Here is a 12,740-nt window from a genome sequence, read left to right on the forward strand (position 1 = left end):
AAGCACACCTTAAGTTAGCGTCGTAGTGCTAGAACCTAATATAGTACCAAGTAAAGTCTCCGTGCGTAGTTCGGATCGCAAGTAGTTTATGTAAGACATGTCGTAAGAGTTCTAGCTCCGGAAGAGGCTTGACTAAGTATAGAAAGCCTTATTTCCGATACGAGCGTAAGAGCTTAAAAGAGCTTGCGCTCTACTAAGCTTCTCGTGCTCTATCTCGTATATCGCGGAAGAGTGTGCGGATGCCGCTAATCGTAAGTTGCGATGCTAAACTAATATCTTAGTCCGGTTCCCTTGCCTTTAAGTCTGCAAGCTTGTCCGCCCGTTCGTTCCTTTTAATGCCTATGTGCTTTAAAGACCATCGTATTCGCACGTCTCGAGTCTCTATCACCTTTTAGACGTTCAAGAACGCTTATTGCGATGATAAAGAAGCATTTCCGCGAAGACACTAGATGACTGATGTGCTATCGATGCAAAGCTAGATCCGTCTCGCCGTCGGATAAGCGTGCACCACTCGTTCGAGGCTTTTTTATGCCCTTATCGCTTTTGCGTTAAAAACGTAAGAGCAATCGTTAATAAAGCCGTACCCGTAGCTTATCTCTTATCGTCTTCGATAGATTACGTACCTGTAGCTTACTAATCGATTGCTTTAATCGTACTATTCTAACCCGTCTAAAAAGATCGTAATGTCTTTTAGCGGAAGCTATTGCTATTATGCTTCGAATGCGGCAGCAGCTTCCTTCTTCGTTTTGCCGTCCGCCGGGTTCCGTCTGCTCTTCGATATAAAGTGCGGAAGGACGAAGCGAAAGCGGAGAACGTTTAAGAAAAGAGTTCTTAGTCTTTAGATCTTAGTCTCGAAGATCTTAATAGTCTTTGCGCCGCGACCGCGTTATCGGATCCGCAAAGGTATCCGGCTGACTAGTAAGTGCTTGTCGTTTACCGTCTTTAGTCTTATTGCAAACCTAGCCTTAGCTTCTTTTAAGGCCGTAGCGCTAAAAAAGAGCCCGGCATCTCGAAAGAGCGTTGCCGTTAGTATCGTTCTCTAGACCGAGAGTACTTCGCGCGCCGCGAAGGTTATCGTCTTATCAATAAGGTCAACCATCCTTCCGACTCGAGCGCTAACAACTTTTAGTCTTTCGGACTTGCAAATTAAGCGATAGCGCTTTGCGTACTACGCTTCCGTGCCGTAAAGCATCGAAAGCAGCACGCAAGTAGTAACTGCCTTGCGCAATAAGGCCGCAGAAAGACCGTGGACTGTCTTAGCGAGATTGCGGATATGCTAAGCGACTTTCTTAGCCTTAGCCGCTCGTTCCCGGACGTGTCGGCGAAACTTCAGCTTGCGATTAAACCAAACCTTAAGCTATCGTATCGCAAGTATGTCTTCGTCCTTCGGACCCGTAATAATGCACGAAATGGTCATAGTATCGACTACGAGAAAGAAAGCATACGTACCTTTCTTACGAGAGAAGTGCATTATCTCGATCTTCTTTAAAGCGAAAGCGATCTTATAAATGTTACTTCACTTAATAATAGAATTAACATCGTCTCGAAGCATAACGATGTTCCGGTCGAAAGTGCGACTAACGCGATACAAGCAGATATCGTCAGCGTACCCGAAGCGCAATATCCGGTCTTAATTGAATAGCTCAGCTAAGTAGAGCATATAAAGCACCGATGATAACGAGGATCCTTACGGAATGCCGCACTTTACGTCGTATGTATCCGTGATTTCTTTCTTTAATCGGACCTTGACTTTACGGTTTAAAAGAAAGGATTCCATCAGCTTAAGCAGTGAGTACGGCTAGCCTTGCTCCGTTATGCGTTTAAAGAAGCGACGGATCAAGACCGCATCGAAGGCTCTTTAAACGTCTATAATAACTATAATAACTTAATATTTAATTACAAGTGCGGACTCGATATCGTGTATTAAGCACGAAGCGAGGTCTAATGCAAAGCGCTGTAAGAAAGCTCTCGCGTGTTATAAGCTAAAGACGTCGTTAGTAAAGGCAGTCTACGCAATTCTCTTCGCAACGATGCGCTCTAGTCCTTTAAAGATGCACGAAAGCAAAGCAATCGGTCGTTAAAAGCGGATAAAAGTCTTGTCTCTTTTCTTTACCTTAAAGATCATCGAGATTTCGGTAAGCTTTTACGCATCCGAGAAATAATAAAGAGCTAAGCACTTATTAAAAAAGCTATAAAAGAAGAGATAAACGTATTGCTAGCATGCTTTAAGCAATCGTACGGTGATCTTGTCCGTCTCGAGTAAAGTGCTTGTCACTTTGATTACGTAAGACTCCACTTCTTTTAATAATACCGTAATATCTTAAAAGAGCCGGCTAATGCTTTCTCAATTAGCGAGTGGATCGTAATCGAGGTCGTCGGCGGCGCTAAACCGTTTAAAGATGCCTTCTCGCAGCGCGTCCGCTTTCTCTTTAGTATCTTCGATAGCCTCGTCGTTGACTACTAAAAGAAGCGATTTTAAGTTCGGAGTGAGCTTGTGCTAGCTTATAACTTTATACAAGTCTTAGTCCGATTTCACTCCGTCGATCACGTAAGTCTAATAAGCCTTTTTAGCTTTCTTGATTATAACGAGCTAGTTTCGCGTTTTTTAAGTCGGTTCTCCGTCGTATACTACGGAGCGCGCTGCTAAGTGTTTCTTATACGCTGTCTAGCAGTCTGCCGTCTATTATAATGCAGCCGTCAGCCTTTCTCGAGCGGGCTATTCCGCAACTTTTAAAGCAAAGTTAAAAGCAATAGCTAAGCTGATCGCAAGCTAATCGAGTTCTTTAATAAAGTGTATCGTCTACGAGTCGGAAAGTTGGTCTACGCTTAGCGCTATAAGCGAAGCGAATTTCTCGAAGTTTTAGTCTAGTACTCGGTATTAAAAGCGCTTTAAAAGAACGACTCCTTAGCTAAAGATAGTCGTGACTTAAGTCTCGTAGTTTAAGCTCGAATAAAGATCGAAGCGAATTGTCGTTTAAGCAAACGGGATATTTAAAAAGGTCAAGTCTAAAACGTAACCAGCTTTATAAGTAAGGTCGCTCGAGAGTCTAATGTAATCTATCTTATTAGCATTAGACCAAGCCGCAAGGTCTCTTCTTCGGCCTTTAAGCTTAACCTTTAGTTCGAATATGTCGTGCTATATATTGAAGTCCCTTTTAATCAAGCACTTAAAAAAAGAGACAAGGTAAGTGATATAATCTATAATCGAGTCTATCAAAGGTTGCCGATAAACGTTCAAAGTAGCGAAGCCGTTCACATCGACTTACAAAAGATCTTTGTTGCGAATAAAACAGCGCTGCTAAGTGCGAAGACCTACGCTCTTGCGCACGTAAGTCATCACTCGTGATCGCTTAACGAAGTACTAAGCATCGTCTTGACTATCTTACGATTCTATCGAAGCATAACATTTATAAAACGAGTGGTTTTAAGTTTTAATACTCGAGTGCGTGTACGGCTCTTAAACATAGATAACGTTAATGTTTGCCGAATAGCAAAAGTAGAGTAAAGCAATATAGTGTAGCTGCCTTTTGCTTACGTTCGCTTAATAAACTTGGATTTCTTTAAAAGGCTATCGATTGCGGCGGGTGCCGCGGTGCCGTATCGGCGTGCTTAACATATAAAGTTGTTTTAAGCATCTTAGCCAGCAGCAATGCTCGAGCCTTTTACAAACGAAGAGGATAAGCTAGTAGTATTGTCCACGTGATAATCCGATGTCGCTATTAGCGTGTCCCCTTTTTCGTCTACGGTGTGACGACACGCCAGGTCTCCTGGACGCACCTTACATGCGCCAAGCTACTTCCCTCTTTTTTCCTTTCGTATTCTTCGTATTCTTTTATTCCTCGCTTTTGACCTATGAACCATGGTTCACGAGTCCTTAGCGCTTTTACTTTCGTGTATATAGACCTCAGCTACCTTCGACCTCTACACTCGGTAGTTGTTGATTTTAAGTCATTACTTTAAGATTCTCTTGAGCTCTTATATGAACCCCGCGCTCCCGTAAGTTCTTTTAAGTAATCGCTTAAAGTCGTCACATTATCAACAACTACTTTACTCCGTCGGGAACGGCTTTAATAATATTCTTTTTCTTTAGAATTCCTTAATAGTTGGACGTCAAAAAACATTCAAACGACTCTAACGGTCACGAGAAGGCTTATTCTAAGTACAACTTGAAGGATAGCACTTACACAACATAGCAACCTTCGCCTCGCGAGCAAAATCCCCCGCATACCTTTTAAAGCTGCTCCAGCAGCTCCTTCCTCCTCTTCCACGGCCCAACCAGCAGTTTTTTCTACTCAAGAAGAAGCTATTAGTGAGCAAGACGATGAAGATGATCCCTCGGCCTTTACTAACCTCGAAGAAGCTTTGGCCCAACACCAAGCTTTCTTCTAGTCTTAACGAGAGGCCGCTGAGCTCAGAAAGCTCTTCGCAAACATGAAAACCCGCAACGAGGAGCTCGATAAAAGCGCTAGCGAACAAAAAACCTTCGCCGAAAGGGCTGAAAAAAAGGCCCGTCGAGCTCGAAAGGAACTGGACCAGCTTTAGGCGGTCTTGCCAACTACGGAACGCCCGTCAGAGCCTCTTTAAGTTTCCTTCGAAGATAATTCTAAAGGCAAGGAGCTATACAGGCCCTCGGTCCTCCAGGCCACTCCCTTTACTTATAGAACCGCCAACCTTCGCCGCTTTTTCGCCGACGACGATGAACCACTTTCTCTTTATAAGCCAACCAACCCCCGCACTCTAGCTAGGTTCAATACCTTTAGAGCCTCCTCCTTAGCTTCCTAAGGTCGCGCTCGTATCGAGCGGATCTTTAACCTTGAACAGAAGCTCTTAGACGGCGTAAGCTACCGAGCACGTCATTAGCAAGCCCGCGTCCTCGACAACTTAGAAGCTTTCGAAGAATACTTTTTTACAGAACGCTAACGCAAGAACTACGTCCTTGATCAAACCGAAAGAACAGCTCACTTGTTCTTGGCCTTTTTGGTTATAGATCGTAGCAACCTCGTAACTGCCTCGGAACTCGTCCAGATCGCTTTCGAGTTCTTGAACGACCTCGCTAAGAAGGCTAAAGCGTCAATTAAGTTCGAAAAACTCTATATAAGGCTTAACTAGCAATTTTAGGACTTCTACCTTGTTTTCTCGGAGCTTGCCGCTACCGCCGAAATCAAGGACGAGGACCGATTACGTAAGGCCTTGCGTTCTAAGATTACTAAAACGCTGCGCGACCAGCTCTATTTGGAATTTGCTAAGACTACAACCTTCAAGGACTTTCAGACCGCCGTCTAACAATTGGCTGCTGGCCAATACGCGTCTGCAAGGCTCTACGATGCTCTATAGGCCAGGTATAATACCTAATTCGCGAAGAGCTCTTATAATGGAGCTCGTACCGAATCCCGCTCGGCTCAAGGAGCAGCGGTCAAGCAAATCACTTATTACGAGAACCGCTAAGGTAGCTCAGCCTTCGTCTCTTTCTTTATCCTTTAGCGTTAAACCTTCAACAGCTTTAGCGCTAGTGCAGATCGATTTAATCGATCTAACAAATTCTCTTCTTTCGGAAACGCCCTTAAGTCAGCAATCAAAACCCTTGGATCGTCTCGCAAGGACCTGAATACGCCGAAGCTCTCTCGCTACCACTTAGTCAACGAGATAGAATACGGCGCTGGACCCGAATACGGCCTTTATTCGGATGACTCGGACGATGGGCCTTACTCCGACGCTCTTGAGGATCACCAAGAGCTCCTTCTTGCTGACCCCGACGCTCCCGACAATAGGGGAAACGTCGAGGCTTAAGCAAAGCCTCTTTCTTAAGCCAGCTTCGAGATATGCGATACTTCGACTTTACGAAGCTTTTTGGTAGCAAAGCCATGACTATACCCGTCACCCTTACTAAGAATGGCCTTTCGTACAAGGTATCTGCTTTGCTCGATTCAGGAGCTAATGGGTACGCGCTGATTGACTCAGCGCTACTCAAATCGCTTTCTTTTTTTCTTAAACTTTTGATTCAACTCCTCTCGGCCTTATTCTTTGTCAAGTCATACAATAGAGCTCGTGGAGCCACTATCTTATATTTTGCACTTCTTAACCTTACGGTTGATAAGCGCGTCCAATCTTTTACTCTTTTTCTTATTATTAACTTTAGGAATCATAGCGTGATCTTCGGACGAGCATAGCTGGCTAAGCACTAAATTCTCTTTGATTGCGTTCGCCGCAAGCTCTATTGGCTTCGTTCTAACCTTCCGACCGTCACTTACGCTAAACCTATTGAGATTACACACTTTAACTAGCGTAAGGTAAACGCTCGTCACTAACACGACGCTAATAGGCGTGATCGAGCCTTAGACCGCCTTTGGAGAGCTTACGACGCTAATTCACTCGTGAACTATAGTTCACGGGCGGATCAAGCAGCAATAATAATCGCTGAATCACTTCCTTCTCTTCGGAATCGTCCTCCTTCCGCTTCCTCTTTTAAGATCGTTGAACCCTTTTCTTCTATTCACTTTTTCGTAGAGCCGTCACTCCTTCGCTTTACGAAAAACACTTTTTCTAAGGACTACGCTAAATCAATGTCCTAGATGAACCGTGAGCTTATGTTAACCGACATCGCCTCCGTAGAACTTCTTTTACTCGTCAAACGCTCCCGCTAAACATCTAAGCATAAAATTAATAGAAACCTTAAAATCAACGGCGTTTCCGGACACGCCTTTTATATGATCGCTCGCTAAAAAGACGTAGAACTGTTCTCTACGTCCTTCTACGAGCTCGATTGCTTGATCTCCGAGCGTTAGACGATTGCTTTTACTTAAGCTGACTATTAAGCATCGCTGACACGCTTCATTAACGGCTCTATCTTTGCTATTGACCTTGCAGCGGAACTGTCAGAGCTTATTAACGACCCTCTTATCTCTCCCGAATACTCTGATTACGCATACGTGTTTTTTAAGGCCGCTAGCAACGTGCTAGCACTACACAGGCCTTACGACTATAAAATCGAGCTTTTCGAAAGGGGGGAAAAGGCGCTTCGGTACTCACTATTGTACAAGATGTCGATCCTTAAGCTAGAGCTTATTAAAGCCTACCTTATCGACAATCTCAACAAAGGTTTTATCGAACCTTTAATAGCGCTATTTGCAGCTCTAGTCTTGTTTGCTAAGAAGCAAGACGGTTCTTTCCGCTTTTGTATTGATTTCCGCGCGCTGAACAACCTCACTCGTAAAGATCGATACTTTTTCTTTTTAATCGATAAGACCTTCGCACGTCTCTTAAGAGCTAAAATCTTTACGAAACTCGATATTCGGCAAGCCTTTCATAGAATACGGATGGACCCAGCTTCAAAAGAGCTCATAACATTCAAGATACGCTACGGTGCTTATAAGTGCAAGGTTCTTTTATTCGGACTGATCAATAGACCCGCTACTTACTAACGCTATATGAATGACCTCTTCTTCGACTTCTTAGACATCTTTTGCACGGCATATTTAAACGATATCTTGATCTACTCCTCCGACCCTTTAGAGCACGCTTACCACGTTCGCTAAGTCCTCTAACGACTCGACGACGCTGACTTCTAAGCTGATATTAAAAAATGCGAATTCAATACAACTAAAGTAAAATACTTAAGCTTTATCATTTTTACCGAAGGCCTAGAGGTAGATCCGGACAAGACGTCGATAGTAAAGCATTAGGCGCCCTTTACGACCGTCAAAGGCGTTCAAAGCTTCTTTGGATTTTGCAACTTCTATCGCCGATTCATTCGAGACTACGGCGTAATCGCGAAGCCTTTAGTGCACTTGACTAAAGCTAACGTTCCTTTTTCATTCAATTCTTAATGTTAAAGAAGCTTCGACCTCTTAAAGCTCGCTTTAATTACTGCGCCAATCTTACAGCATTATAACTAAAACCTCCTTTGTATGCTAGAGACTAACGCTTCCGACGGCGTAGTCGCTTCAGTCCTCTCTCAAAAGCATGGTTCCGACTAGCTACCAGTCGCTTACTATTTTAAAACCATGGCTTCCGCTAAGCTCAACTACGTCGTCCACGACAAAGAGATGCTGGCTATTATACGCTCTTTTAGTAACTTCCGCGCCGAACTCGCCGGCTCCTTTTACCAGGTTCAGGTAATCACCGACCACAAGGCTTTAAAGTACTTCATGACCTCCAAGACCTTCAACGCCCGTCAAGCACGCTAAGCAGAGCTCTTCTTCGACTACAACTTCATCATCACGTACAGACCAGGTAAAGACAACCTTTTGGCTAACGCGCTGATACGTCGCACCGAAGAGCTCTTTTCTTAAAACAGCCTCAAGCGCACCTAACGCTTGCAAACGCTGCTCCGCGCCGACAACGTTGACCTACGACTCTTGACCGAAGAGCTACGCTAACCTACGCCCTCGGAGACCGCCGTCATTATCGAAGAGATCGCGGAGCTCTTATCGATATTCCGAGTTATTGACCAAGTCTTAAAAGCTAATCGGACCGCCCTTAGTTTCACAGCACTTTGAATTCAAGCTTCTAAAGCTGAGTCCTTACCCGTGAACCACGGTTCACGGGCTAAACTTACTATAGAAGGCGACCTGCTGCTCTATGACGGCCGCTTATTAGTTCTCGACGTTTAAAACTTGCGCTCGTTACTCGTCCGAGAAGTCTACGACCAAGTATTTACGGCACACCTTAGCTCCCGCAAAACCTACAAGCTCTTTGCAGCACAGTACTACTGGCACGGTATGGCCAGATTCGTCAACTAGTACTGCCGCAACTGCCACGCTTGCAGACGAGCTTTAGTGCCTCGCGATAAGAAACCTAGCTTGCTCCAACCTTTCCCGATCCTTTCGCGCTTTTAAGAGCACGTTATTATGGATTTTTATAGCTTTAATAAAGACAAACACGGCTACGACAACGTCTTTATAGTAATCGACCGCTTCTCTAAGCAAGCAATCTCGATCCTTTGTTACAAGTCCATCGACGCTAAAGGCCTCGCTAAGCTTTATATCTATCACATCTATAAGTATTTTAGAGCTCCTCTGACGCTGACTTCTAACAGAAGACCTCAATACTGGTCTGAGTTCTGGAAAGAATTCAATAAAATCCTCGGCACTAAACTGACCTTTAGCACCGCCGCACACTTTAAGACTGACGGTCAGACCGAAATCTACAACTAGTACTTGCAAAAGCGCCTCCGTCCTTTCGTGAGCTACTATTAAGACGATTGGAGCGAGTTCCTCTTTATAATGGACTTCGCCCAATTGACGCTCTCTTACGACTCTTTCGGCGGCCTCTCCTCCTTTGAGGTAATTCACGGCTACGCCCTTCGGACCACTTGGAATTGGAGCTTGGAACGACCTGACGACCAAACCCTTTCTCGCAAGCTCAATCAAGACGAAGCTCGCGCTTACGCCAACCGCTACCTCGGAGCTTAGAACCTCGCTAAAGAACACTTTTAGCGCGCCCAAGACCGCATAGCTAAACAAGCTAATAAATCAAAGCGCTCGGTTGACTTCGACGTTAATGATAAGGTTTAGTTAGATATGCGCTCGTTCTTTACCTTTCGACCATCAAAGAAGCTCGATAACCTTACGAACGGACCGTTCGAGGTTACCGACAACGTCTACAGCAGCTTCAAACTCAAGCTCTTCGAGTCAATGAAGGTTCACTTAGTCTTCTACCTCGGACGGCTACGAAAAGCTCTTAATGACCCTACCCTTAAGCAAATCATTCTTGAACTTGACCCGATTAATATCACTAGCGAACTTGAGTACGAAGTAAAGAACATCTTAGCCGTGCGCCAAACCAAGAAGCACCTCGAGTACCGCGCTTCTTGGCTCGGCCGCGACATTGATTTTACCTGGTACCCCGCCTCCGACTTCATATACGCTCCTTTCAAAGTACGTGACTTCCACTTAAAACACAAAGAGCTCTTTGACCCTCCCGCGAAGCTCCTCGACTAGATCAAGGCTTATTCGAACGGTGTTGATGACTACGATCACTTGAGTAGTGATAAAGCAATGGATGGACGCTCGAGGACGAGCTTTTTTCGGACGGGAAGGTAGTATGACGACACGCCAAGTCTCTTAGACGCACCTTACATGCGCCAAGCTACTTCCTTCTTTTTTCCTTTCGTATTCTTCGTATTCTCTTATTCCTCGCTTTTGACTTATGAACTATGGTTCACGAGTCTTTGGCGCTTTTACCTTCGTGTATATAGACCTCAGCTACCTTCGACTTTTACACTCGGTAGTTGTTGATTCTAAGTCATTACTTTGAGATTCTCTTGAGCTCCTATGTGAACCCCGCGCTCCCGTGAGTTCCTTCAGGTAATCGCTTAAGGTCGTCACATACGGCAAAGAAAGCGCTATCTATCAGAGTCTTTTCGTTGAAGTTCTTGCGCGTAGCTGTATTACGCAAAAGTCTCGTAGCTTGCGTAGAAGACTGAGAAGAAGATTGTGAAGAGACGGCTTAAAAAGAGGTCGCTCGCTCGTGCTCTTGCACCGCAAAAGCGCGTCTTTTCCGGGAAGGAGCCGCGTTAACACCGGTAGCAAGAGTCTCTAGTTAAGAAGCCGAAGTCGGTTCGTTCTTTTCCGTCACAAGAGCAGTAGCAATAACGTAAGCCTAAGCTCTTAATCGTCGGACGGCGCTTAGCTCCTTCTTAATAAAAGTGATCACTTTGCCGTTGACTCGCTTAAGAGCCGCAAGGCAATTCTTGTGACTGGCCTCGTACGGGCCGTAGCAGTTTGCATAGCGAAAGGGTGCCGTGCAGTCTTTGCCGTCGGGCCCGTCGTGCTAATCTCTTCGCTCGCCGCAATAGAAGCAGCGTGCGTGCCGAGTGCACTTGGCCGGATTACACTAGTCGAGGCAGCCAAGGTCGTGCCTCTTAATAAGTTGCTTCTTATCGACTAGCCGAGAGTAGCTGCTGCAGCCGAACAACTTAAAGCTGCGGACCTTTTTTAAGAAAGAGACTATCTAGCAAGTCAAGCCGGTCGCCGGGTCGGCTCCGTGCTAAGAGATACGGACGCTTACCGAGGCTCTCTCGGCCTAGGCTAAGATCTCTTCGTCGATATGCTCCGCCGTCTTAAAAATCTCGCCGAAAAGGCCTTTGATTTCGGCAAAGACCTTTTAGACAGCGTACGTATACCATTTGACCGGGATAGTCGTTCCCGTAGCCTTAAGAACTTCTTAATACACCTTTTTAGCTTTATTTATAATAAAAAGGTCTTTCGCTTTAAGGTTGATCGGGGTAAGTGCTCAACTAGTACGAGTAGCCTTAAGACAAAGGATAGTAGTTATATCGACGCCGTCCAGTTTGTCGGCAATAGCCTTGCGGGCGGCGTAGCTGTCGGGACGAGCTAAGAGTGCGGCGGAAAGTACTTGAATCAAGACTCGCTTATCTTAGCGTGTCTTAAGTTGTTCGCTAAAAGACTTGCGAGTGGCTTAAGAGCTCGTAAGTTTGCGGGTCTTTACAAGTCTTATTCTTATAACGGAAGAAGATCGGGACAGCTTAGCGATTGCCGATTAAGCGGCAGCCCTTGAGTTTTTCAAGGTCTTCGAAAGCCTCGCGGAATCTGCTTATAAAACAGACTTAGAAAGAGCCGTTTGCTCGCTGCTGTGAAGAGAGGTCGAAAGAGAAAAGAGAGTGGCTACTCCGGTAATTGCGTGTAAATAAGTACGCATAAACGTAAAGAGACTCTTAAAGAACTCTTGCGCATAGTGTCGAGATTCGAGGTCCGGTTGGTCGTCTACAATCTAGTCCGAAGCGGAGGCGTATTGCTACTAGACTCGTCGTTTAATAGCAGCCGCGCGGTCGATGTCGTCGAAGTAGCTCTCGATAGCCTTCGTCGCCGTGTTAATAGTCGGTGCTCTTCGTCTTAATACGAAAGGAAAAAGCTGCAAATTGATAATAGCGTTCCCTCTTCTCTTTTTAAAGTGCTAAGTAAGGTTGGACGGCGATGCAGCGTCTTAAGGCCGTGTATAATCGGCGTTGTTAGTATTGTTGTTGTCCGCGAAGGACCGAGATAGAGTGACGGGAACCATTTCTCGAGCTGTGCGGCGAGCGCAACGAGCTATTGATCTGGTTCCAGCGGATTCCTAAAGAAACTGTCGGTTCATTTATATCGACCTTAGCTAGTAAATAGTAGTTGGAGGGAGCTCACTCGTGAACCAGGGTTCACGGGCCACTAGGCATGCTTCGCTTAGCCTGTCACAGGTCCGGGGACCCCCCCAACCTGCTTGTAAACCTAGTATTTAGCTAGTATACGTGACTCCTTCTTATTATATAGAAGGAGTCAGCTCTCTTAGAACCAGAACAACAAGCAACAATTAAGTATTTTACCACCGAGTGCTTTTGCAATTGCAAGTACTTTGACGACGTCACGACTTTTACGAATATATTACGAGAGATCGCTACCGGCGATCCAACACTGATCAGTGATTGTTTAATCGCCAGAGCATTACTCAATCACAGAGAAGCTAGGATCGATCGAAGAGTTGGGACTTTACTTCTACTTACTCGAAGAGTGTAGAAGTGGTGAGTTTGCGCTATAAGAAGCCTGCAACCGCAGTGAAAATCACTTACTTATATTACCGCCTTACCTTTTTACACCTTTCCACGGAAGAGCGATTCCGTACCAAGTCGCTTTCTTACACTTCGATACCTTTACACCTTTCCACGGAAGAGCGATTCCGTACCAAGTCGCTTTCTTACACCTCGAATACCTCATTTACTACGGAAGAGTGATTCCGAACCAAGTCACTTA

This window comes from Drepanopeziza brunnea (assembly GCF_022702325.1).
Source record: "Drepanopeziza brunnea f. sp. 'multigermtubi' strain 214-2 chromosome Unknown ctg2, whole genome shotgun sequence".
In the NCBI taxonomy this organism is placed as follows: domain Eukaryota; kingdom Fungi; phylum Ascomycota; class Leotiomycetes; order Helotiales; family Drepanopezizaceae; genus Drepanopeziza; species Drepanopeziza brunnea.